Genomic DNA, 27,263 nt, shown 5'->3' with positions numbered 1-27,263 from the left:
CCGCCTCGCTTTGTGGAACCAAACCTGTCTCCCGTCATCTCCCAGGCCATTTATTTTTAAAACACATTCACTGTTAATTTTGCTCAGATGTGTTCTGCTATAGAATTCACTGACAGGTATCCAATGTTATGAGCCACATGGAGGCTAAACTGCGACTGTCAGGGCTTTACTGGTGGTAGGATGGCCTAAAAGGAAAGGGGTCTGACCAGTAACCATGAGGTCGCTGGGTCGATCCTCAACACCAGACAGGTGGGTGTTATTTGTAACATTAGTGGTGGCTGGTAGTGGTATAACATCTATGGTGCCCACCATATCTACCATTGTGCCCTTGAGCAAGGCACCAAACCCCGAACTGTTCCAGGGGCGCTGTAGTATGCTGGCTGAATCTGCGCTCTGACCCGCTCTGAAGTGGAAAACTTGAGAGGGAATATGCGAAAAGACACATTTCAATGTGCCCTCTGTACAATTGACTACAATTGAATTAACTTAACTCATTACCAATGTCGGTTAGTGCAGGTCATGCAAATATATGTCGTCAGCCCCCTCCCCCCCACCGAATTGTACACAATAACCTTCCTTTGCTGTTGTCCAAGACATTTGCTTAATGATGTAACGATGCTATTGTGATTAGTTGTAGCCTAGTTATCGGAGTAATAATAATAGTAGTATAGTAATTTGTGTTTGGTCACAAGGTAGGTTTGAGTAGTTACTGAATACTGTATTTTAAACATATACAGACATTAGGGTGATAGACTTGATCAATTCTGGGAGCATTTTCACAGTGAATGTGAGACTGCCTGTCAGGTGTTCAATGTCACAATGTGGCCCGGGTCAAGTTTTGGTTTTTGGATTAATTAAAAATCTAGTTCCTGACTGTTATGTGTAGTAAACTTTGTATTTTTAACTTTCTCTTACTGGCCGAGCACTATTATAGCACTATCGTAGCTTAAATATGACAAACAATGAAAACTTTATTGGGGATCTGGGTGCTACAGAGACAACAAAGTGCTACATGCAATCTCTCTAAATCTTTAATTAACTTCACCATTGAATAATACAAAGATAAATCCGAGAACATGACATTAAATCAATACAATACAGCTGATTGGAGTGACTGCTGCCCCGAAATATAAAGTAAAAATGATAATTTAATGAAATATAAGTCATGAGAATAAAATAAGTAAAAGGGTTAAAGGCAACTACTGTAAAATATTCATGTAATGTAAGCCCACGCACACGTCCCTGCTCCCTGTCACACACGCTGGGAGTTGACCCGGGGGCGCCCTCTATGGGCTCGGTGAGGTATTGCAGTAGCAGCGCCTCCTCTCCTCCACCCTCCCCTCCCCTCCCTCCCTCCCGGAGCCCGGAGTTGCATTCCTCTCCTCGGCTCTCCATTCACACGCAGGGAGCCGCCGGAGAGTGAGCACCGCCGCCGCTCCGTGACCAGAGAGGAATGTCCCCAAGTTTTGGAATTTAAAACAAACAAACAACATGGCGAGGATATCAAGCCTCCTCAGGATCACTTGAACCTGTAAGTACCGATACAAACTCCCTCACGTTGCAGTGCTTTTTTCTTCTTCTACCCCTCTCCGTGTGGAACGAAGGAGCGGGTTTTCTTGGTGGAGCAAGCCGGCTGAAATATTTAGGTTACATGTTTTTTTTTCTCCCCCCTCTCATTCGCAGGGAGGGAGCTCCGTACGTGTGGCGAGTTTTTCGTTGTCTTTCAACCCCCTTTCTCCGCTCTCTCCACGAGTTTGAAGCTAGACTGTTGTGTAGCCTATTTATAAGAGGTTTGAAGAGCGGCTCGACCGACCAAACCCAACCGTGGAAGCAGAGAGGGAGACATGTCGAGCCTCGCGCTAATATCCAGTTATTGGAAGCGTGCGTGCGTGTGTGTGTGTGTGTGTGTGTGTGTGTGTGTGTGTGTGTGTAGGCTCGTGTTTGTGTTAGCGGCGTGTTGAGTGTGTGACCACCAGTCGCATTGATCCACACCAAACTGTAAAAAAGCCACGGATATTTTGGGCGCCGAACGAACGCTGAAGCTACAGCTAACTTCATTTTTACTCGGACACTGCATTTTGATTTTAATTATGTCGCTGCAAGCACCTGGCGCTTAAAACTAGAAGGGAAAAAAAGGTTGGTGTTTTTATTTATTTATTATCTCGCGAGTCACCTCAGTTTTGGTGCAGTGTGTGCGGTGAGTAGTTTGTGGCTGGTAGGTTGTTGGAGAGCTGCAGTGAAGACGGACTTTTATAAAAAAAAAAACATATCTTCTGCTGCTACGGCAAAGCTCGCAGCAGTCATATCTTGTAGTGAAAAGAAAATCCTCCGGGGCCGGTGTTTGGTGACACACGGACAAGCTAGCAGGCTTATCGGGGCTGAGGAGGGTAGCATACGGCTGCTCTGCTTCACTCTAAAGAGGAGGAATGCCTGCCTCTACCACCACACCAACACCCTCAGTAATTACAGGTATTCCTCGGGCTGACGCTCACTGTCTCTCGGATAAATAGTCTGGGGTGGACCCGGTAGGAGGCTGTGCGTGTCTTCACATGGAAGTAGCCTATTTGCACCGGTGCTTGTTTAATTTTACCCCCTATATATATTTGAATGCAAGAATGGCTCTGCTAAATGGACCTAAGGGAGTTGGTAGTTGTGTTTGGATTTCTCCAGGGAGAGGTGGTGCTCACTTAAAAAAATAAATCGATTCACCTACAAGCTTTGGAAATAATTAGAAATTGTGTTGGTGTGGCCGTGAATAGGGCGCTAATCTGCTAACGAATGAGAAGGCAATTTGTAAGCTTTGTTATTCGACAGCAATTGAATTCCCCCTTCAGTTTGGAGCAGGGGATGGAGTGGTGCGGGGCTGCCTAGTCTGTGGGTGTGTGTAGTAGAGTGCGCATTGGTTGTCTGTCAGAGCTATTGAAAATGCTCTCATCATTGCTCTATCTATCGGATTCTCCTCAGTTGTGTGTGTGTATGTGTGTTTTTAATCAAATGCTGGTTAACCAAATTAGACTACCCACCCCGACCCTTCTCGCGCTACATGAATTAATCTTTTGCTCAATTTAAATATGTATTCATGAATCATAGATGAGCGACAGCGTAGACATTGTTTTAAGCTTATTCTTTTTTTTGGGGAGAAAAAGGAGGGGTTGAGGCCTGTCACATAGTAGGCTATTCGACAGTGAATCTAACCTACCTATTGTGCCTTTTAATTTAAACCTAATGGTAATGTTTCGTATGCACTGTCTCCCTCCAACATCCCTATAATAAGACACAGGTGCAGGCCAACTCTTTATCGTCAGTGTGTGACCCAGTTTTGCCATGGGTTCAGTCAAGCAGCAGCAGCCTCCTACGGACAGTTCAAAACAGCGGTGGCAACAACCAGCATTCACATGTAGATGATGTGGCATCTGAACTGTCACAATGACAACGGGTGTTTGATTAAGGGGTGGTGCCCACTCCAGGCTCAATCTGTAAAGCGTTCAACCAGCGACATCTCACCAAGCACACAACGGAAGCGCACCTAACACGTTAAGTCAAAGCAAGCATTGCCTTTACATGAGTGTGTGACTGACAAGCGAGGAGTGGCCACAATGTAATCGATGACTCTCTTTGAGTGCTTTATTTAGCTGACAGTCTGGACATTAACACATGTTCTGGTTGTGGGGGGGGGGGGAATGGTTTCCAAAAGTTCCCACCAGTTCTTTCAGAAAATCGTTATTTTTTGTGGTTGGCTAAATTGTGACCTTTTCATGGCATTTTACATTAAAGCTTGCAACTCGGCCAGAAAATTGCTCGCAATTTGCCTCAATCTTCTCTAATTATGATACAGATCTGACACACAATAGAGCAGCCAGTGTCATGAATTTTGAAAGTCTGCCCTGTCCGGTGTGGCCTGCTGCTGCCGTGAATGGGTGAAAATCTGTGATGTCCAAACTTTGGAATCCGAGCTGACATGTGCACTTTGCACCCCTCTGCTCCTGCCATTGTGTGGCTCAACCCCCCCTGTTGCATTCCTCTGGACTTTTCAGTGAGCAGCATATTTAAGGTCTAATTAGATTGTAGATGGATGACAAAGCAGCAGCGCCACGCTCAAGTGAGGACTGAATCGCGGCTTAGCATTGTAACACTGGCCCCAAAATATATTTAGTTTCAGTGCATATTGATTTTATTTTAATTTTTTTTTATAAAGGGAATTAAAGGAGAGGATTTCCAACACGCTCACACGGAACTCTCAGTTGGCGTTAAAGAAAACGACTTCACTGGGTCACTGGAATTGTTTATATACGTGAAAGGACTTTCAGTGCGTAGCTGTATTCTTCAGGGTATACTGCACCGTGATTCATTGCTTTCACACGGAGAGCCGATATATGGACTGTGTTCACAGCACTGCTCACAGTGTGCAGTGTCTGTCTGTGTGTTGCCAGACTGCAAAAATCCAGCTCTTTTTTTTTTTCTTCCAGTTTCCTTGACTGCCTCAACATTTTCAAACTAGTGTGACAAGCTCATATTTAGGCATTTCCTCTTCTGGCCTTCTGCTCTTCCTGCCTCCAGACTTATGCTGCCACTCAAAGCTTTCTCCTCCACTTTTCCTGCTTTCTCTCTTCCTGTCAGGAACCGCTCGTTGTCTTGTGTCCACCTCCATCCTTCCACAACACCACTCTCGCCGACCCCATTTTAAACTTTCACTTTTCTTATCCGCCTCAGCACTCCCCTAACATTCTAACTCTTTGTCTAGCTTCATGCTGGTCATATCTTCCCTCCCATCTCTCTCCTTCCCTTTCTAAGAGCACATGTCCTACGTCACTCTTCCATCGTCTTCCTCTGTTCCGACTTACTAGCACAATGTTATAGAAGTCTTAACTTTTTTCAACCAATTCTCGAACATTTCTGGGCGGGTGACTACTGGTCTAGTCTATAGTGACACAAAGAAGAAAACCAATACACACTCTCTCTCAACTCTTTTTTCCCTATTTGTGATTGAGGGCTTTCATGGCACAGCGGCGCTGTAATGCAATATCTGCTTTCATATCATAGCGGGTGGAGATGGCTCGTTTTTATTACATAAGTTTTCATTTGTGTCAGTCTTGCTAAAGAGGTTAGCGGTGTTGCTGGCACTCATGCTCTGAGTTCATTTCATTCAATCTGTGCGCGTCTGTCTATTTCTCTCTCTCTCTTTTTAAAAATCTAACCTCAGTTTATGTTTCCTCTGTTTTGATCTCTATTTCCTCACTTCCTTTCTTGCCTTTCCGTCACATCATTTCCTGCTTCTCCATGTATTCACCCCCTCCATCTTTCTCTGAGCCCCGTCCCATCATCTCTCACTATTTGAGTGTTTTTACTTGGTCTCTCTCTCTTGGGGTTTGTGTGGTGCCCCGAGGCGCCGAGACACACAGCAGCAGCAATATTAAAACGCACTAAAGAGGGACCAGCAGCAGGGCAACACCCGAAGGCCCTGTCGCACAGACACACATGCGCACAGAGAGCTCTCGCGGTGCTAACACCTCTCCAGCCGACAAGCCTTAATATGAAATAAACTCACTCGCCAATACCTGGCGGGCCTGTCTTGACTGACTGCTCAAATAGGAATGACCTCCATTTGGCCCGAATAAGAAGCCGGGATTGGGAGTCAGTGGGCGCTGTTGAACCGCAAAGTGCTGGTGCATTACGAATCATATCGGGAGGTGAAGTTTGCAGGTGAGCCGGCAGTATATACCCTCATCTGTGCCAATCAAACGTGATTTTAAAGGCAGACAGAGCTATCTGCATGCTTCATCACATTTTCTAAGGAGCAGTGTGCGCTCAGGACTGCCAGTTTTCTTATTTTGGTCTGAGGAAACAGCAAATTAGAGAGGATGTATAAAGTTAACGCCAGCGTGGAGAATTTGAAATGAAAGTTAGGATGGTATTGTTTGACGCCCTGACCTTCCGAATAAAGATTTCTTGTTGCATCCCTGTCTTCCGATGTAGCCAAATAAATATGTTGGCAGAGCAGAAATGTCCTCAGCCAGAAAATGGCTTTTTTTTCTCTCTCTCTCTCTCTTTGAGGAGGAAGCAGCCTTAGTTTCACTGTCTCTGTGTCGTGCTCATCCAAGTGAACTGTCTGTTATGTATAATTAATTTTCTCCTCTCTCCCAGTTTATTTTTATCGCCCACTTTTAACCATTCCTTCAAAGGGCCCCTCCCCCGCGTCCGTCCTCCACAGTGCCTGCTGAAAGTGACAGCTGCTCTGGTACGGGGGATGCTTTTTGAAGCAGGCACTAAAAAGGCCACTCACTCAAGACAACTTGGAGAAGAGAAAGAAATCTCTTGCCGTTCGTTTCTGACGGTATCAAAAACATGCCTGCTAATCTGGCTGCAAATTGAAAATAAGCTCGGTCTCTCCGCTGCACTGTGGTGCTGTCTGTTTGAGAACAAAATGTACACGCTCGCCCTTTGTTCAAAGGAGTTGTTGATTAGTTCGCTTGAACTGAAAAGCAGAAGAACTCTTGACCGACTGAAGTGGGGCACCAAGAAATTCTGTAGTTCACTTGTTAATGCAGGCCCCTCATTTTATTGACAGGGGCACTGTATTGCATTTGATTTGTTTTCTTGTAAAGTCAAATTCACAATGTCATCATTTGTGAAATGGGCTCTCATCCAAACCGAAGGAACCCCTTGTCATTGGTTTACGTTTGACCCTCAGGCTGTGGGACGTCAGCGCTTAGATTGAGTTACAGTTATGGTGAAGGGTTCTGCCTCAAGGTCCAAGAACTGCAGCATTGACCCCAGTTCCACTTGTGACCCAGTGGCCTTGTGTAGAGAAATCCCATGCCCCCCCCCCCCCCCTCTCTGGCAGCTAGCTAGGCACACAGCCTCAGCATATGAGGTTTCCCCACCGGCATGCTAATGCTCTTGTCAGCATTCTGTCCATCTCTTCCCCCCTCAAGACACTGACTCAGACGGGCAGATTGGCTCTCCCATTTGGACGGACATAAAAATGGTTTCTTCTCCTGTTGCATTTCCGCCTGTAAAGAAGAGCCGGGGCATTCTATCGACCAGGATGTCACGGTTCCTTCCTTCCTGTAACATAAGACAACTGTACACTGTCATCTATAATCTCCTTATTGTATTGCTAAGGTGTGCAGCTGAATGGACAGGTAGCGCTTAATACTTTGTCATTATGGGCATTTCTCCCTCACTATACAGGAAGCTTAATATTGTATGTGGAGCTCATGTTATTGTTGTAACTTCCTGACTAATAGTAGGTTAGAATCATGTTTTAGGGAAAAGGGTTACAGATCGCTACCACATTCCATTCATCTTGATACTTGAGGTAGCTGTTTAATGGTACACTATAGTGGGGGCTCGTCATTTTCTTTTTTTATTTGAAGAATATTGTCTCTTGTCTCTTATTGTCTGTTTTGCACTCTATCACTCTACTGTTGTTTCTTAGCTGTGCTCAAGAAGATGTTGTCATTTATAATAAACTATGGCGATGAACACTGTATGTGCAGGGATTTGCAATCTTGTCATAGAATCTGCTCCTTCAACATCCCTTTTTATTTGTTGGATTTTAAAAAGAAAAACAATAAGCATTAAGTATAGTGCGCACCACAGTGAGTACCAAATAAGTCAATTGTCGAAGTACATGATAAAATGCCACAGAACAGTATTATTTGTATTATTCACCCACACCCTGTTGTTTTCCTAAGTTCCCCATAAGCAAGGAACACCAGAAAATCAGATCTTTGAGGTTGGGATCTTTAGGATTGCATCGGGCCCAGCCTGTCAGTGTCATCGGCAGAAAGTGTGTGTTGCTGATGCGGAGATAGTCTCAGTTTAGTATGAGGGAGCCTACTGGTTGTTTACTGTGCTCACCAGAGTCTGTCTGCCTCTTCAGGCATGTTTGGCTTGTTAATGAGAACCACTGTGTGAGAGAGAGGAGGCAGCGCACTGTGGGTGTGCATGCATTTGCATTGGGATAAGCAGTGCATCGTCACTGTGCATTTGTTGATGGCACACAGTATTCAGGACAATTGTATTCAAGATGCTATCCGAATCGGTTTGCCCGTGTGCGAGCAATGGCACTCCTCCATGTTTAATGTAAGGCAACACTATCCAATGTGGAAGATATGGAACGCGGAAGAGTTTACACAGGCTCGACGCCGTTTATTGGTGTGATTAATGTTAATGGTGCCGCAACTCATAATTGCTCACTTGTTTTTTTTTCCTCATCTCAGTCTCTGTATCTCTATCTTTTTCATTCCTGTCTTCCATCCTCTGCCCTCTCTTCCTGCACACAGACACACACGCTCCCTCCTGGTTTCTGTTGTATTTACCAGGGGGAATCTTAAATAATTTAGTCTGTTCTCCCCGGCCCTGTAAATAAGACTAATAAAAGGCGGGTCTTTGAGGAGAGCCCCTTGCCCAGGGAAAACATGGCTGTGGGCTAGCCTATAAATCAGCTAGCTGCCTCTCTGCCCCCCCCCCCCCTGTACTGTGGCTGTGTTGTGGACTAGCCACACACAACCCCCCCATGGTACAGGAAGGCAGGGCAACTTACCCGAGAGAGGTCAGCCGAATGGTGGTGTCGCCCTCCAGGCAATGGTGGGCATTTAGAAAAGTGTGTGCTTATGCGTGTAGGACACAGGTAGGATCAGTCTCCCTCCCTTTTCCCGTAGTTGCGTTCTGGCTTGTGTTTGTGTGTGTGCAGACTGTGCACATTCACAGACACGCACTGCATGGCTCATAAACCACACACTCTGATGTCAGCACCTGCATGTGTGTTTACCAGATGGAGATAAGTGCTCATTTATTCATTTTGTTTACCACAATTCTCTCCCCTTGAGTGCCTGGTACTCTTTAGATGTGGGCTGGTGCTTCTGGCTACTTTGGTGTGTGTATGTGTTTGATGAGGTCTTGAATATGCAGACACTCAAAAACCACCCAATAAGGAGCATTTTTTTCTCCGTTTTACTGAATGAGCATTTCGCTTTCTTAAATCCTCCATGCGATTCCCATTTAACTGCGAGAAGAAGGGTAGATTTTGAGTAGCTTTAGCCCCTAAATCACTTTGGAGCACTTCCAAAACCTCTCATGTTCTCAGGTTTAACTCTCAGTAGCCACTTTCACACAGCAGGGCCAAGTGGTACCTGTCAGGTTTTGGGACCTGCTCCAAAACATTTTCAGCTCTGACTGAAAGCAGGGTTTGTTTATTTTATACTGTAGCGTAGATGACAAGAACATTCTCTTGAGTAACCGACATCCAAAGGAACCACAGAAATGTTATTTTGAAAGAAATTGGAACATTAATAATGGTGCAAGCCTGTTGGACTTTGAGGGAGCAACAGGCTTATAACTCCACAGTCCTAATCATGGTTATGTCCTGGTCTGAGAAATTGTTTGGATTCCTGGCACCCATTGCCCCGTGCTTACAGTGGAGCCAAATTCAAGTTGTCAAACAACAACTGTGGCCTGAAACATGTTTTAAAACAACGTTTCTGGAGCATACATAGAATATCCTACACCTCCTCCTCCGTCTGCTGCCTTCTTTTCTTTCCACAGCCTCTTTGTCAGCTCCCTCTTTTGTGCTCTCTCAAAGGGTTAAAGAGGGAGAAGTGATGAGTAGCCCGCCGAGTCTGGCCTCCATTGTGTGTTGGCATTGTGCCACTGCAGAGCATGTCGACCGTAGACACATGTACAAGGGACTTTTCTCTATTCACGGGGGCTACAGTTACCCAGTAATACTACCCTCCTCACCTCCTACAAAAAAATCAATGCAAATACTTTTCCAAAGGTTAGGGGCATTAGCAGTCAACTGATAACGCTGACATTTTCTAAGCAGCTCCATGCTGAAGCACCTCAAATCAGGTTTGGAAGCTTAATATCCTGCACGTCATTGCAGCTCTCATGGACTACAACCTCCTTGTAGTTGCTGAAGAGATTGGAGAATCTTCTTCTAAGGTCTAACAACACTAGGCAAAGGTTTTCGGATCCTCTTGGTTGTTTTTCCTCTACTCGCCTTGTTGATCCTAAAAACCCTGGTATTCTTTCTTTCCTCCCTTGCATAGCTTGTTAAGAGGAAAAACCACTTGACGACATGTTGCGCAGAACATTGGTGGCTGCTCAGCCTAATTCTTTTAGCAGACCTGGGTTACCTCCAATGCGGTTACGGCGGGAGTCCCAGGGGGGCTCTTAAGTCGCCTCTCCCTCCTCGACCCCCTGTGGAGGAAAGGCATGCAGAGATGGGGGGGGGATAAGTACTCCAGACCCCACAATGGCTGACTAACGGAAAGGGGGTGGGGCTGTTTGTTGCTGAATGTAACCAAAAGTAGAAGAAGAGCAGGAGGAGAAGGAGGCCTCCAAAACTGGAAGTAGGGAGTGAACAGGGAGGAGGTCAAAGGTTAGACTGATCCCTACTTTAAAGGTGGAGCAGGGCCATGGAGGTTTTATTGCTCAGGACCCTGGTGTTGCTTTTTGCCAGGCCTGGGGTGAACCTCTGAGCGGCTACTGTGTCATGGATGGGGGGGAGGGGCGTTAAGATGGCTGTGAGTTCAAGCTATACACATTGCTGTCTCATGATGGCTCCAGTTGTGCTCGGTGATCTCCGACCTCCAGGCCTTCTCTCCCACTAACCAGGAGCTTGCCCCACCCACCCATAGATCAGCGGTGTGCCATCTCCCATGTCAAAAGAGTAAGGTAGAGCTAATGAAGAGCATCGTCAAGTGCTGCTCCCACGGTCCTCTCTGGCTATTTATTTAAAAAAAATATAAAGTTTGCCCCAACAAGTCTGTTCTCTCAGCCTGTAGATTTTCCTGCGTGGATAAGGAGGCAGCGCATGTGATGAGGCAGCCAGCAGCACACATGAAGGAATGTGTCAGCGATACCATTCAGCTCTCGTCAGGGCCGACGCATTCCAAAATGCAATGGAGTGTGTAACTTGTGACTGGTTGTGATGTGCTGATGCGTGGCAGCTGGGAGGAGTCGCATCCTTTCTCCAGAAGACTTTCTCTTGGGGCTGTCCCCCACCCACACGCACCCCCTGTCCTCCGCTGCTTCACCAAGATCCATGATTTCCTTGGTTTCCATTGCAAGTGGAGGAATGTGGCTGTTCTGCTTGATCGGTTCAGCTCTCAATTTTTCCCCCAAGTGTGACCTCATTTGGCTCTTGAGATCAGTGTGACATGGTCCCGGGTGCACCACCAGTCTCTTTCTGCCTGCCCTCTGACACATGACAGATAGTATTAGTCCAAACGGCACTTGAGGCAACACTGAATGTGGAGTGTGTAGCTCGAGAACAATGGCACCAACCCAATGATTGATATCAGATCACAAACAGAGCAGAAAAGGTCAACTTTCCACCAGAGGACCCAATCAAGCTGAAACATATTTTACAGTTTGTCATGTGGGAATTTTCATTCTCCCAAACTACTTTTTAAAAGACACATTATCGAAGGCATTGCCACATGTGCTGCTCTCAAAACATGGTACAAGCTGTTTTTAGCTCAGTCAAGAGGCACACATCATCATGCCCTCGGCAATCAGTGCTGCAGTCAAACTTGGCCACAGCACAGACACGTTTTCCAAAAGGAGCCCGTCTCCCAGTCTGCTTGTAGCTGCATCATCATAAAAGCCTTGAGCGTTCAGATTTGTGAAAGGGCGGGATTGGAGAAATCTGAACAAAATGAAGCCAGAGCGTGCACCTCGGCCAGAAACTGATGAGGGGAAAGAAGAAGACAACAGAGGAGTGAGGGAGGGAACTTGGCAGCACCAGCTCACTCTGAACAGCAACAAGGCAGCTTGCACCAAAAGCATAATAAATAACGTTGTAGAGAGAAAAAGAGAAATGTTGGGAAGGAAGGATGACAGAAACTCAGAGACACTGAGTCAAACTTTAATTAAGGACTGAACTCAGCAATGGAACAGCTGCCGTTGCTTACGCCTCCCAACCACACTGGCTTTACGGCTTTTTTATTTGGAAGCCAAACAGATGTTACGAGGGGGCGGCCATTTTATCGGACGCAAAGTTTGTGTTTTTCGGGGAAGAGCTCTTTAGATTGATGATTTTAGGGAATTAGTGTCAGGGTCTGGTGGTCACAGCAATGATGATTGTGTGACCCTGGGGTATCTTGTTAGCCACCCACGTCACAGTCACTGTAAAGGGAAGGGATTCCCATCTCTGTTGAAGTCAACATAAAACGGTGATATGCAGAATCTCACTTCTAAACTGAAATGTATACTCACTCTAAATAATGCTGCTTGTCATAGGGGCCGGACTTATTCATCATATTTATTGAATAACCAACATTATGGATGTTTTGCTGACCTAAATTCATCAAAACACCAAAGTCTTTATACATGCATACCAATATAAATCAACCCACATTTTAGTGCAGATGTCTAGAATCGGGTCAAATAATAATTATTAAGCACAAAATCCAGACGTTAGCCTAGATGTGATATGATGCAATGGTATTTTGATTTCGATTTCTATGTCCACTGGAGCTCACAGCTGCGTTTTAGAGTTTCAGTTGGTGTTCCCACCAGCACGCCCTCTGTGGAGTTCCAGTCTCTTTCTCCTCTGATCGAAATGTCTCTCATCATCATTGTGTAGCTATCCCATTTGGTTGGGCTCGCTCACCTGCTCTTTCAGTGCATCCGGCTCTCTCTCTCTCTCTCTCTCTCCCTCCTATTTTCTCACTCTGTCACTCTCCTATGGAGGACGTGATGAAAATGGCTGTTTAATCATGCAGAGAGGTCAACCAATCAAAGGTCCCGGGCCGAGTGATTTAAGGGCCTATTCGGAGCCCAGCTGGAGGGAGAGGTAAAAGGGGACCGCGACAGAGAGAGAGAGAGAGAGAGAGGTTTGATTGCTGTATGGTGCAGGTCACCTCTCATCCACTTACCACTGGGCTCGTTTCAACAATAATTGTCCCTTGGTAGATTGATGTATGGGCAGGGAGATGAATGCATAGAGGGGAGATGGGCAGAGCGACTCTCGCATTAGAAAGCCGACCCGCCTGTGATGAGATATGTACACACACTCCCAACTCACACAACCTCATCAACGGCAGTATAGACCCCCGTCGCCTTCCTCCCATTGACTTTGGCTGTCTGTTTCCAAAGTAACTGCAGCACACACACACACCACACACACACACACACACACACATGCCGTCTGCAGACAAAGCAGTTCTCACCTGAATGTCAATGGGAGAGGATGACAGATGGTTGGGAGGAGCAGGGGAAGTAAAGACAGACAGAGGAAGTGACTGTCTCCTGTCTTACGCTTACATCACACAAAACCTCCCAAAATCCACACGATACAGATGCTAAGGCAGAGGTCAACCTGATGGACAAACATACTAGTGTTGTCATTTGTCAATCCAACTCTGTCCTCAGCTTTATACACACATAAACTGAATTTTTACAAGAGCTCGTATAATTCTGTGGGCTTAACAGGATCGTCACCTTCCAATGTCATGAAGCAGGTATAGCGCCAAATGTCTAGAACATCAGCCTGTGTTGTGTTTGGTTAATTGCTTGAAGGTTCTCCTAACATTGGGCTTCTCACATGCTTGCATCGTAGCAACTTGCATTATAATAATATGTCATCCATGAGTCACCTGTTCTTGCTATCTAAATGGAAGTGTGATGTAACCCTTTGCTGACCTGGCCCCGGACATTTTTGTGTGGATTTCTTTTTCACACAAGCAATCGCAAAGAAAGATTGAAGGGAATTTGACCGGGTCCTGACAAGGGTATCGCCTGATCAACTTTATTGAGTCAACAGTATTGACTTTCGCTCCTGTCCACTCGTCACCCTGACATGGCAATTTTCCACAAGGTTTCTTGGTCAAGCTAAATGTTTGAAAGGGCCGTCTGTCACTCCTGCGTTGTATTTTCTGCCTGACTGTCTGTCTTCAGTGTTCTTTCTTTCCTTTCCTTTTCTGTGTGCATCTCCCAGCAAGCGCGAGTATTGATGTGCTGGCCACAGTATCCTCACTAAGGCTGTTAAAAGCAGTTAAATTAACAACCGGCTAAGTACATTTTTTTATTTGGATTCATATATGCCGCGGGTACAAGCGGCCAATATGGGTTTTCTCAGGAGCTGGCATCTCCCTTAGAGAAAGGGTGAGAAGCTCAGTCATTGGAGAGGAACTTGGGGCAGAGCGCCGCTGCTCCTTTGCGTCGAAAGGAGCCAGTTGAGGTGGTTCGGGCAACTCTATACTGCTCACCATGGCTCTGCTTGTGTTTCTGATACAGCCAATGAGTTAGTATTTGTAGAGTGCCACTCCAGCAGATAGCTGGCCTCTTGCTCTCCCTTTTCTCTCCCCCCTCCCCATCTCTCTGACCTTGCGTCGGCGTGTGCTGATGAGTGCTGAGTGGATTCACTCATGAGTGGGGTGTGTGTGTGTGTGTGTGTGTGTGTGTGTGTGTGTGTGCGTGCACACTGGAGAAGCCGTGGGAGCTCCATTTGTTGTGTAAATGCAAGCCGCTAATTGACTGCCGGGCACGCAGCCTCTCCTTCACCGGCTGAACCCTGCCCTCCGCCGGGTCCCGGGGTTCCTGCCAGGGGAATGTTGCCCCCCTCACACACACACACACACACACACACACACACACACACACACACACACACACACACACACACACACACACATCCACACGCGCCCACAGCACCCTCCCTTTCTCTCCCTTCCTCTGTGGGAGCAGGCCTGGCACCGGGCCAAAGTGAGGATGGGCACAGTGGAGACCTCTCTGTTCTCTCTCTCTCTGTCTGTATCTGTCTCTCTCTCTCATAATGAAAAGCTACACAGCGTTTATTCATGATAACACGCTGTGCTTTTGACACTCATGATACAATTTTCACATCTAAAAGAAAAGAATGGGTTCTCATTTCATCCTAATTTGGCAATTGGAAAAATCTTTATGAAAGGGTACTGTCTCCTGCAGTAGTTAATACGCTCATAAGGCCACATGTCCAATCATGAGTAATCAAGACTGCCTCTCCACAGAGATTGGAGAAAGTCCAGACTGATCTGTGAAAATCCCCCTCCGGCTGAGTTGCAGACATTTTGAACATTACAAAAATGTGCAAAGTGTGACATTGTACCACATGACTTTTGACTCTGGTGGTTACAGTTCATACTATGATGATGCAGAAAGTGGTCAGAATGTTTACAGGTGAAATTGAAGAAGTGAGTGGATTGACATCAAGTGTTTTATTGCCCATGTTTGTAAAGTAATGTGCGTTTGAAACATGGACACAAATGGTTCACACAGCAATAGCACTGCGGTAGTTGGGTTACATTGCACAGTACCTGTGTTTACTGTATCAAGGGGACTTGTTTTGGAAGGAATCACGGGAAGTGCAATCAGAATTACAATACCTCGTCAGGAAAAATCCACACACACATGCATGCACGCACACAGGCAGGATCAGATCTGCCCTGCGCAAGTGTTCCCAGGCAAGTCCATTGTTCTGCAGAGGTAAACATCAGGGAGCCCAGAGAGAGGAACGGACAAACAATAAACTGACACACTCTCCTGTAACACTGTTTAGACTGCAAACACAAGAGAGCGCGTGTGTGCGTGTGTGTGTGTGTGCGTGTGTGCGTGTGTGCGTGTGCGTGTGTGTGTGTGTGTGTGTGTGTGTGTGTGTGTGTGTGTGTGTGTGTGTGTGTGTGTGTGTGTGTGTGTGTGTGTGTGTGTGTGTGTGTGTGTGTGTGTGTGTGTGTGTGTGTGTGTGTGTGTGTGTGTGTGTGTGTGTGTGTGTGTGTGTGTGTGTGTGTGGCGCCAGCACCGCCGTAAACTGCTGTCCTGAGAACGGGAAAGAAAGTCGGGTTGTTGTATATAAAATTGTCAACTTGCCGATTTCATACCATTAACCTTCCCACGGCTCCAAGCATTCAAATGTCAACCACGTCACTTTTCCATTCTTGGCAGTTGAGAAATGCTGAGAATGCAGAGGATTGGCAGTGATTCAGTCCAATAGGTATCTATCTCCGCAGTCAAATTGCTCTGTCATGTTTAGCTTGTTTTGATGTGATATTCACAATGCACTTCACAGCCTTTGCTCATGGTAGGGCTACTTGACTTTCAAAACTGTTCTACACTTCACATGTGAAGGACTATTATTTTAAGGCGTTAGAGATAGCAAGCAAATGAGACGCACAGAAGACAAAGGCAAGGATTTAACATGGAGCTTGCCACTTAGGCCCCAGAGACAACAACAATAGGATTAGCTGGCACGCTAAATAACTAAGGCCTAGGCCAAGCCTCTTATAGTGTCACAGGGCCCTTTTTAATGTATGTTAATAAGGTCACCAGTCACTTTAATACAATACATCGCCTTCCAAGTGCACAATAACTACTTTCTAGATCACTGGGGCTGTCCTGGATTTCTCTGGATTTGAAGTGTCAGTGAGAATTGAATGCCAGACACAACTCCAAACACAGTAAGGCTTTTTGAAAGACAGACAGTAAAATTGGCATTGAGATAATTTCAAAGTGTCATCTTTGGTGTTTTGTATGTTTACATTTCACAGTGTGTGTGTGTGAACCATTGAACCGGTGGGGGCTTCTTTAATTCACAAAGTGGCCCAACAGGTCTGAGTCACTGCGGCAGGAGAACGGGATCATCTAGTATCCACAAGTGGCAACGAAAACAAGAGCTGGAATGAACGAAGAGAGACACATAGCACAGATGGGCCATCACTGTGTGGAGGAGGACCATTAAAAAGCAAATGTATTTCCTGTTTTGATCCCTGCTGTAATCCCCCAACCTCTGCTCCGCAAATGCATTCACTGCTGCCAATAAAGCTTATTGAATCATATTGACCGTGTGCGGAAGTTGGGAGGAAAAAGAGGGAGGGAGAGAGACAGACACACAGAACATGATAGAGTGGCTGGAAAGTTGAGCAAACCAAATGAAAAGCAGTAAAAGAGGAAGTTAAACTGAGAGAAGAGCCACAGGGTAAAGTGAGTGAGTTGGGGATGAGGAGGAGGAGGAAGTAAGAGCAAGGGAGTACAGAGTAAGGGGAGAAAGTATCAGACAGGGAAAAGCACATTGCTCTCCTCCCTCTCTGCTAGCTGTATACCAGCAGCATTGCAACCAGACAGGCCAGTGATGAATCTGAGTCAGCAAGACTTGAACTGGTAGGGGACCTATAGCCTATAGCCCCGGGGCCGCTAGTAGCACACACAGACACACACACACACACACACAGACGGAATCACACGCACACACACACACTGACACGGTGTCAGACCTGTCGCCCTATTCTCCTCAGCCCTCCAGCTCCAGCGCTAACTATAGCTGTTCAGCCAACCACTCTTAATTAGTAGCTGCTGCCGTTGCTGTCTGCCCTGCCCCGGCGCCACTGTGGTAAAAAGCCCCAGCCCCTCTACTGTGTGTGTGTGTGTGATGAGCTCCAGTTTGCGTTTACTCTCTTCACAGCATGTTGTATGCATTCTTTTCCTTTGTGATATTATGCATAGTGCGTGTGCCGGGCATTAACAGGTGGAACAGGAATAACTAAACTAAATAGACTTCCTATTGCTTTGTTAGCTCAACAAGAGACTGTGGTTTGCTGCTGCAGCCGCTATTGTCCAACCACACACACTGCTCCTGTCTATTTTCAAACTCTCCATCAAACTCTGGAGAGAGCTGATGCTTTTATGTCGCCATCACAGAGTGGGGAAACTAAAATGCTTTTTCCTAGTGCCACTCACATTGAGTTAGTGCATGAGAGCAGACGTGCCCTGAGAGGCTAAGTAATGAGACCCAAAGAGACTGTGCTTGAAACCTATATTTCCCCCCCTAGTTCCCATGTTCTGTCAGCGCTTTAGGTAACAGGCTATTGACTCCGATCTGTGTTCAGGAGACGGAGCTCAGGATCCTGTTTCACTGTTGTTCTTCTCGTTGGAGGTTTTATGCCTGTCAAGAGAGCCAAGGATAGTGTGTGTGTGTGTGTGTTCGTTTTGTGTGCCCATTTGTGTGTATTTACTGCTTAAATACTTGGCTGTGCTTCAACAACCACAGGAGACAAAAGGAAGCATTGCACACTCTGGCTGTCGCTCTCTTTAGCTAACCCCCCCCCTGATATTACCAGTACTTCATCCACACAGCTCTGTACAACCTCATTGTGTCCTCCTCCTGTCATGTCCACACAGCGCGAGACGGCGGTGAGGGATTTTTTTCGTCCAAGCCCGTGGATTCGGGCTGACACTTTTTCTCTTCCCAGAGGGGACCCCAAAGTACAAACGCATAGCTGGAATAACCCTGCCAACCCACCGCCACCGCAGCCACTGGGCCCGCTAATCAAGACCATATTACAGAGGGAAAAGAGAGACAGAGAAAGAGAGAGGGAGAGAGAGAGAGAAAAGGAGACGACTAGCTTAGCTCAGCACAGGAAACACAGCTGAAAAACAGACAGTGGGTACAGTTTAACTTACCCCACATATGCACCCTTTCCATACACACACACACACACACACGCACACACATGCACGCACACACACACTCACACACACACACACACACACACACTCACTCACACTGTTAATATCCTGGAAGGACACGGGCCACACAAACCCAGCAACACAGTGACCCAAATTAGTAGCTCTTTTTTTCTTGCAGCCCCCTTTCACTCCAAGGCTGGATCTAGGCCACACTACAGTCATGCTCGTTGGACGGAGCACCTCAAGCGTCGCCCGGCGCCATCCATTCACACACGCAACCACACACACAGTTCCTCCTACGTTGATGGATGACTCAGGAATCCATTGTGAAGTGAGAGATTTGGTTGTGTGTGTGTGCGCAGCCCGGAGCTTGTAAAACAAATGTTCGGAGAGCGTGGCGCTGGCTGCTGCAGTCGAGGCTTTCCAGGATTTTCTCTTTATTTGACATGATAGCGGCTTTATGAGTTTTTTTTTTTTTTTTCGGTTGGTGATCAAAGGGTTTTGTGGTCACCCGAACATAATCTGTCCATCTCGTTTACCCACGAGCAGGGGTGGACTGGGACAAAAATTCAGCCCTGGCATTTTTGGCCATGGCAGCCCACCATGATTATTTATACGATATGTGGAGGCAGGGGGGTTGCTCCAAATTCTGGGCCCCTATACAGGAAGTCCTGATGGGCCCTCTGAGAGGCAGTCTTACAATACAAACATGTAAAAGCTATGTTTGTCTATAGTCCAAAACGTATGAGTGACTGGTCACTCTCTGAGCCAGATAACAACACAATGTTTCTATTGATGAATGACCAAATCATTACGCGTACTTGAACACAACCCCTGGTCTAATGACCATGCACACACACAGTGTTTCTCACAGGAATTTGGGAGACTGTGTCGTGGACCCTGGACCTTCTAGAGCAGGGGTTCTCAACCTTCTGCAAGCTGGGCCCCCCCAAAGCTGGGTCATTGCAGTTGGGCCCCCCCACCGACCCTGACACCCCCCCCCCCCCCCCACACACACACACACACCACCCTACACAGATAGATAGATAGATAGATAGATAGATAGATAGATAGATAGATAGATAGATAGATAGATAGATAGATAGATAGATAGATAGATAGATACTCTATTATTGTTATTATCACAAGGGCTAGGCCAGTGGCGCACCTTTGAGTTGAACATTGGGTTTAGGGTTGGGGTCCGGAAATTTCTTATAATTTAACGTTAAATTCTGGTGCACTTTTATGTGACACTGAAGAAATGTTTTTTTTTAAAAATCTCCTTAGAAGAGAAGAAAATAGTAGCCTAAATAGAACATACACAGAATAAATTCTACAATAGGTATACCTGTTATGAAAAAGCTTCACAAAACAAAGTCTATGATCAATGGGAAACACTGCTGTCTGACAACCCAGTTCAGAGAATGTTTCAACTATTGAGTCTTGGATTTGGAAAGTGGCCAGATTTAGCTCAAAATGCTACCTGCGATTAATGTGCTGTGCAGCCTGAACGCGGAGTTGTGTGTGTCTCAGTGGCGATTCCAGGAAATTTTGACTGGGGGTGGCCAAGGTGGGCCACAGAGCTAGAGTGGGGTGGCCATCACACCCCTGAATGAATAGCATGTGATATGCTGTACAACCAATTCAAAGATGATTTATAATCCCAAATGCCCAAATCATGTTAGTATCCATTGTAATGTTTGTCAGAAAACTAAACCCCTGAAGGGGGGTCTGGGGGCATCCCCCCAGAATATTTTTTTGTGTTTTTAACATGTAATCTAAGCATTCTGGTGCATTCTGGCGAAGATAATAAAGGAAAAAGTCAATATTCATTTCAGTTCAGATGAATAGTAAAATTAGCAAGACAACATAACTGGCTAGCAGCCAGATGCCTAACAACTGGACAGAGGGACGGATGACAACTAGATTTTGACCAAATATCTTGCTAAAAAAATAAACCTTTATTTATGAAATTCTGCCCTAAGAACATGTTACACTTGCTAACTACAAACTTAAATTTTTTTATTCAGATTTCAAAAATCTGCTGGGACACGTGCCTATACACATGCATGTGGCACGCATGTCACAAGCACACTTGTGCTGTTTTCAAGACCTTTGCTGACCAGAGACCAGTTCTAGTGGCCACAGTCCTACCATTAATTCAGTACTTGAAAATTGCAAACTGATCTCATATCAGTGGATTGGAGTGTTTGTGTGATGAATTTGGCAACTACCTATCAAAAAAAGTTAAGAAAGAAAAAAAATACATATCATCTCTGAACTAGGCTACATATCAGGAATACAATTTAAATTACAAAAAAAAAAAAAAAAAAATTAAGATTAAGATTAAGATTTTTTTATTTATTTTTTTTCATCCCCCTCGCGCCCCCCCGGTAGAGTGGGGGGGGGGGGGGCGCGCCCCACCGGTTGAGAACCACTGTTCTAGAGGGGTCCGGGGGAATGCTCCCCCAGAAGATTTTTTTTCAAATGTTAAAGTAAAATTCATCAATCTGGTGCACTTTGAAGAGAAAACTAAGGATAAATCAACTGTTTCCTATGTAAGCTATTTAGTAGGCTATTATTTGCTGGAATAATGTATAGACACAGATGACCAAAAAGCAGAAAGAAGAAATGTACATGTTTAAAAAATCCAGTCAGCTTCGGATTTTTTTTCCTTTGTTTGTATTTTTTAATGGCCCAATATAGGCCCCTGATCTTCGTAGCCCCGAACAATGTTATTTAAAAAATAACATAAATGTACTGACGAATGAAAGGCCCATGAAATATTTTTTTTCCCTAAATAACGTTTTTCTGGGCCTTCAAAGATCAGGGGCCTATATTGAGCCAGTAAAAAAATATATATATATATATATATTTTTGGGTGCAGCCCCCCTCTGCCTTGGGCCCCCCAAGCCTGTCCGCAGTCCGACGGCCCTGAACGTAACTGACCATCGTCAGATGCTCATAATTACGGAGTAGAAGTTGAATGCATGATAATACAATTTAATGCAGCCTCTGAATGGGCGGCCCTCTGCTGTGTGTGTGATTGGGCCAGGCCCAGCCTAGAACCAATCATAATGAGTAATGGCCTGGGACAAAGTTTTATTTAACTTTCAGGTGAAGTTGACAGCCTGCACGCACAATTATATGTCCATGGCACTCCCGAGAGGGAAGGGCCCTCGGCTGTGTGACTTGGCCGGGCCGGGCCGAGTCACACAGCCGAGGGTCCATAAAAAAAAAAAAAAAAAAAAAAAAAGATTTTAAATTTTTTTTTTTTTTTTTTTTTTTTTTTTTATAAATGGACCCGGCCCGGCCCAAAATGCCTGCCGGCCCACCGGGACGATGCCCGGTATGCCAGATGGCCAGTCCACCCCTGCCCACGAGTCTCTTTATTTTCATCCATCCTCCCTCTGCCCGAGTGAATCGGCTTAGAGAAAAGCTTCATGTTGGGCTGCCGTGCTTCTTTTGGACCCATATGTAGCCGGCCGCACAATATCCCTTCTTTAGTGACCTGCAGAGGGAAGTTTTTCATAACCCATGAAAGTTTTTCCCCACTTCCATGAAGATGATTACATGTGTCTTGTGTTTGCACCGCATGTTGTTTTGGTCTACAGTTTTTAGGGAGACGGACTAATTTTGTTTTCTTTTTTCTAGCCCTTTTTTTTCCAACTCTTTTCTAAGGTTTTCATTCTCATTTAAGATGCTAATGTAGCCTTTGGGGGTGAGCAGAAATAGCGAGAGAGTGTGGCAGTGCTTTTGTTTTGTTCCCGCCGTATTCATTAGGTTTTAATAATTGCTGTCTGGCGCCTCATACAAACACCGCTAGGAGAAAATGGATTCACTTCTTTCTCTCTCCTTTGGAAAGGTCAGGGCACACAACCAGACACCTCCTAGACACACAAACTGGAGGATTGAGCTGCAAACCCATTGTGTGTGTGTGTGTGTGTGCGTGCGTGCGTGCGTGCGCCTACTGAGTTTAAGACAGCCGTTGAAATTCTAATGAGGCATGCAGGTCGAGACTCGAGTATTCCTTGAGATGGATGGAATAGCAGTGGATGTCCTTTTCTTTCTTTCTTTCTTTCTTTCTTTCTTTCTTTCTTTCTTTCTTTCTTTCTTTCTTTCTTTCTTTCTTTCTTTCTTTCTTTCTTTCTTTCTTTCTTTCTTTCTTTCTTTCTTTCTTTCTCTCGCTCGGCATCGTGGGTAGAAGTCACGAGCATGACACTGGTGACAGGTTGTTGTCATTGCGCGAGCCCCCCACTCCCCCCCCCTGTCAATCACATGTTTTAACAAGCCAGAACAGATGATACTTCAGCGTCCTTCAGCAGACCAAAGGGGAGAGGGGGTCAGCCGACCTGCAGAGGAAAAGTGGATTGCAGTGTGTTAAGATGGAGACCGGCTTAGAGCTCAATCCCATTATCAAGCCGTGTTTGTCAAATAATAGGTCAAGGCCCTCTTGTACCGAAGACATATTAGCTCGTGGTCTAATTCCAGACCCCTTTGTGGAACTGATTTCCCTCTGTTGCAAAAGGGATTTGCTCGAGAACAAAGGGGTTTTCTTTCTCGCATTAAGTCTGTTCAGACACCGGACTGAGGGGCAAAGCTCGACCCTCATCTGCTGTGCTGAAGAGAACGCACTGAGATGAAGGTGTTTTTTTTGCTATATCTAGAAGGCCTGGTATGATTGCTTTTTCTTTTATAGTGGGGACCACAGTCGTTGTTAATGTGGTTATTGATTATATTTCAGCACTTTCACGCTGACTTTGTTGTGCTTAAATCCAACCCTTCAATATTACTACTGTGTGCCTGACTTGTGCCTCTGCTCCATCTAACCTAGCAGCTATAATTTTATACTTTCGAGCATTTGGCTTACATCCCGTCCCCTTTTTCTTGCGCCATTACCGACACCATTTACTACACTTTGGAAGGGGCGAGAGACCCAGCCAGCATTAGTGCCTAAACAATGTACCATAATGACTCTCCAATAACGCCCGGGCCATATTTTCAATCTGCTTTTATAAAGTGGCTGAAATAAGCGAGGGATGGGGGAGTTATGAGTGGCAGTATGGGTCCTCTGGGGGGCCGTGAACATGGCAGGTCATTTGCCTGGCCATGCATTGGGGGTGATATATTTGTACACTACACAGTGGAGGTGCAGAGGAGGGGGTTCAGTGAGTTAGAGAGGGAGCGCTCATTCAGCTTGCTTGGAATGCGATGGAAACGAGGGGAGAGCTAATCAGGACTAGCAGCAAAATAATATTTAAACACAATTTCCAACCACAGGGAGCACAGACAATTTCATATCTTGCAATGATTGCATGATCCCCCCCCCCCCCCCCCCCTAGTGAGACTATATGTCTGTCATTCACACAGCACTACTCAGACCTAGATACTAAATTACCAGTTGTATTCATCTTGCTCTGTAGGGTAGCGCTCTGTGTGTGGTGCTTTGTGGAGAGACGTTTGTCTTCTTTACTGAAAAAGTCTTGTCAAAAGAAAGTTGGCACGCCGTGTACAAACGAAGCAGCAGGGCATGTGTGCAGAGGGGGTGCCTCAGGGCCCGTAACATCCAATACAGCAGCGGCAGTCCTCCTATGCCTTAAGACTTTTCATATCTGGCCCTCGGTGTTATACGTCGAAACAAGACGCCGATATATTTTAGTCCCTCTTCTTCTTACGCTTGTCTCACTTCCTCTCCTCCCCTTTTTTATTTGTCTCTGGCATTCCTCTCACTGGCCACACTCTTTCTCTCTCATCTTCCCCCGCTCCCACCAGGCAGTCTTCTCTACTCCTTATCTCTCTTCCCTCTGTGCTCACATTTCTGTGTCTTTCCAACACGTTCTCCCCTCTTGTGTTTTTCTCTCTCTCTCTCTCCATGTCTGTTCTTATCCTCCCCCGCACTTTCTCTCTCCTTCTCCAAAAAGCTTTACCGTGTCCTGGCATGGCTCTTCTGTTAGCGGCTTCAAGCCTTTTTGGACACAGGTTTTTTTTTTTTTTTTTTGGCTTTGTCTCTCATCTCATCCGCTTATTTCTTTTTTATGCACAATAATTATTTCCCTCCCTTCTGTCGCATGCTACATTTAGACAAAGGGAAGGTTCTAATGTAAACTTAGATGTATACAAATACCGTTGGACACTCACCGCAGCATACACACACACACACACACACACACACACGCACACGCACACGCACACGCACACACACGCCCTGTTTACACTAGCTTCATTAATTGTCCTGCTGCCTATACCAAGTTGTCAGTCCTGGTAATATGACCTATATTGGAACACGTGCTGGAGTTTACTGTGTGTTTTGTCTTGTGTTCAGTCACAGTCTCCGTGCTCCCTCCCCTTGTGTCTGCCCTGTGTGACTCACTCACAATGGCTGAGGTGACTCGTCCTTCTGGACCAACCAGTAAGGCCAGGCCCTTCCTTTTGGAAAGGCTCCAAGAACACAGCCAGACGCCTCTCTCTCTCTCTCTCTCTCTCTCTCTCTCTCTCTCTACAAAAAAAACTGATCATAAAATGGACGTGTTGGATTGAAGAATGCATGGGATCCTACTTTAGACTGTAGTGCCAAAATATTTTCTTTTTGGCCTGGGGAGGGAGCTTTTTGGGAGAAAAGTTGGTAGACTGTGGCTTCCAGTTGGTTTATAATCAACTGTTTGCGACAAAAAAATGAATTGAAGTTAAATAAAATCTGTTACACCATCGGGAAAACACTTTTTATTCTCCTTCCCACATTCTCCTGTAACAGATGCTAGTTTGATACAAAAGTGCAAACAGTTAATTCAGATTATATTGGCTTGTAGTTTTACTTCATGCTAGAAATGTGTTTGGATAACAAATAGACCAATTGTTTGGCTAGATACAACTGCAATATTTAGCCATACACAATACTATTTAAAAGAAAAGATTAGGTGTTGTACTATCCCATTTTTTTAACTCATGTTGTGATCAAAGGTGCCATGCAAAACAAATCTTTAGAGCTTGTTGTTATTTCTGGCAGTAGTGAAATCTCTCAAGCCTCTTTGGTTGACCTGAATTTATCTTTCGGTTGGAATTACTGAAAAGGGATTTATTCAGAAAGCGATGTAAAAAAAAATCAGCTTAGACAATTTGCTTCTGTTCAGTGGGGAATACCAAACCATTACAAGATGATTCCTAGAAGCTACACTTACTTACAGCCCCCGCATAGTGATAACAACGCTCAATTGAGGCACTTGATTAAAAAGTTGTAGTGCGGCACCATATAAAAGAGTATTGTTCTGAAGCGCTGAGTCTGAGTTGAAGTGGTGTTGGGTGTAGTATGGTTATATGACAGGCACTCAGTTGCCCACTAGCAGAGAGAAGAGAGAAACGGAGAAAAAAAAGTTTCCCTTTTAGCTAAACATGCACAGGCTGCTCTCCTCTTATCCCTCTCCATTCCTCCTCGTTCCGCCTCGCCGGCTATCTGAAAAGGTATCGTCACCCCCCCCTCTATCTCTCCCTCTATTCTCTCTATTTCCCATCACCTCGCCTTTTTTCACCTGCACCATTTTCTCTCTCCTCATCTCCTGCCTTATTATTACACCCTGTCTCCTCACTCTATCTCCCAGTTCTATTTTCCCCCCTATTCTCCTCTCCAGCCTACCATTTAATTCATTTTTTTTTCTTTACTCTCACTTTCCTGAAAAGATTGGAGTCGGTATACGTCATTAAAAGCCCATTATGTCTCTTTATGTAGTTAAAGTGAGGGGAAGGTGTAACCCCTAGAAGTACTTCCACCACCGTAGTTACTGCTTAACTGTGTTCCGATAAGGCTCTCTGGTCACACACACACACACACACACACACACACACACACACACACACACACACACACACACACATAGACACACACCAGACGCCACTGCTGCAACGATGCATGCAGCAGTGGCGCGTGTCGCACTTCACCGGTAACACAGTGGTATGTGCTGATCTGGGACCAGACAGGAAATCATCTAAGCTCACACAAGCCCTTATTCTCTCTTCCTTTTGAACCCCATGCATTGGCGTGCAAGCATACACACTCGCACACAAACGCACACACACACACACTCTTGTCTACCGCCCTGAAAATTGCCTGGCTTAAAACCGGGGCTCCTGAGCTAAACATAGTTGGTATAGATGAGCCTCCTTTGTTTCAGGCCCACAATGGCGAGACTGAAGATAATTGCCGCTGGCCTCACATGACTCAATGGTAAAAGTGGCGTTTTAAACTAAATGAATGGCCCAGTCCCACTGAGTTGCAGGACATGGCACTGTCTCTGTTTACTGCAGATTTTTCCTGTGTGTAGTGGGATGAGTTTGACCATGTGTGGTGGGGGGGGGGGTGCTTTTTTTCGGTGGTCCATCGTCTCATTTGTTTGCCAATTCTTGATTTTCGTGCAGTAAGTAAATACCAACTCCTTTCTTCTGATTCAAATATACAGTTAGCTCAAAATCAGACAGAACTTTTGTCTCCCTACCTAAACTTCCAAATGAAATATGAGAGCTGCGTAAAATGTTGGAGTGTATGACCTTTTGATTTCCACGTCATCTTTTACAGTTTCCCTATTAAGGAACGGAACACAAACATCCTCCCCAGCAGAGACATTCTGCATCAACACTGACGTCCTGTGACCCATCCCTGGATATAAATTGGCTAAACCCCATGTGACACAAGCCACACGCCTGTCTTAAAGCATTTAGAGCATAGGATAAAGCCATGCGGTCATAGACTATGATATGGTTACTTCCAAATGCTCCTCAGCAGCACACATCCGGAAACAGTATGGGCCTTAATAGACAAAGATGGA

The 27,263-nt window shown here is 45.6% G+C and overlaps 1 protein-coding gene across 1 annotated transcript in view; it reads left to right on the top strand.

The window, feature by feature from the left end:
- The first annotated feature begins 1,419 nt into the window (after positions 1-1,419).
- plxna1b (plexin A1b) overlaps positions 1,420-27,263 on the top strand; it is a 198,523-nt gene continuing 172,679 nt past the window's right edge. Inside the window, exon 1 of the mRNA XM_080025401.1 lies at positions 1,420-1,531. The gene's annotated coding sequence lies outside the window, so the exon portion shown is untranslated. The remainder of the gene's footprint in view (positions 1,532-27,263) is intronic.

This window comes from Ammodytes marinus (genome assembly GCF_949987685.1).
Source record: "Ammodytes marinus genome assembly, chromosome: 4".
NCBI classification, from domain to species: domain Eukaryota; kingdom Metazoa; phylum Chordata; class Actinopteri; order Uranoscopiformes; family Ammodytidae; genus Ammodytes; species Ammodytes marinus.
This window is presented reverse-complemented; position numbering and strand designations above follow the sequence as displayed.